Raw genomic sequence first — 1,040 nt, 5'->3', positions numbered from 1 at the left:
GTGCTTTTTTAATCCGGGCTTTCAGAAGTGAGTACTCGAGATAGATAAGATTTGATGCATTTTGCTCACCCCTAATACTGAAGTCAAGTCCGAGTGTTTCAGAAGCCTTCTCCGCTGCTTTGTACAGAAATGCTCTTTTGCCCACTTCTTTGTGATTCCTGACCATTTTAAGAAGAGGGTATCTTCCATTTGCAACTCTATGTACTGTACCCAGAATAATCCTGTTGTGAAGACATTCAAGACTCAATATTCCGCGACCCACTTGACGGCGTGAGATGTACAGTCGCGGAACAGAAGACTTAAGATGCATGCTTTTGTTCATGTGCATAACCTTTCTTGTCCCGATATCAAGAGATCTGAGCTCGTTCTTCGTCCGTGGAACTACTCCAAATGAATAGAGTAGTACCGGGACGGCAAGGATGTTCGTTGCAGATACTTTGTTCCTCGCCAACAGTTCGGAAGACCAAATCTGTCGGATGAGACGTTTGTATCTGCTTTGGAGCGTATCCTTTATGAATGTCACATCCGGAATGCGACTCTGTGGTACGCCCAGGTATGTATAAGTCTTTCCAGCGCAAAGGTGTCGTATGGCGCTTCTATCAACGAGCTCAGGATCTTCAGGGATGCCATTAAGTTTTCCTCGCTTCAAATAAACCTTGGCGCATTTGTCTAACCCAAATTCCATTCCAATTTCCTTAGTATATCGTTCGACAATCCCCAGAGCTAGATGCAGTTGCTCTCTGTTTTTAGCATAGATCTTACGATCGTCCATGTAAAATACATGAGTGACCTTGAACTTTCGATCTGCAGGTTTGCCGCACAAGTACCCGTCGGAATGGCGTAGTGCTAGAGATAGTGGCAATAATGTAAGGCAAAAGAGGAGTGGTTTTTCAAAGCGGCATCAATCTCTCTATGCCCCCAACTATTTGCGGATGAAACTTTAAGATTTCCAAAAGACAGATGATAAGTCTATGGGATGTCGAATAGAAAGCTTTCCGATAATCAATCCAGGCCATCGATAGGTCACGCTGGTAGAATGC

General features: G+C 44.1%; 1 protein-coding gene across 1 annotated transcript in view; it reads right to left on the bottom strand.

The window, feature by feature from the left end:
• Positions 1-1,040, bottom strand: part of LOC117168709 (E3 ubiquitin-protein ligase KCMF1-like) — a 185,766-nt gene that overhangs the window by 183,822 nt on the left and 904 nt on the right. The gene's annotated exons all lie outside the window — the stretch shown is intronic.

This window comes from Belonocnema kinseyi, chromosome 3 (assembly GCF_010883055.1).
Source record: "Belonocnema kinseyi isolate 2016_QV_RU_SX_M_011 chromosome 3, B_treatae_v1, whole genome shotgun sequence".
NCBI classification, from domain to species: domain Eukaryota; kingdom Metazoa; phylum Arthropoda; class Insecta; order Hymenoptera; family Cynipidae; genus Belonocnema; species Belonocnema kinseyi.
Note: the sequence above shows the minus strand (reverse complement) of the source record. Positions and strands in the feature narration are given on the sequence as shown.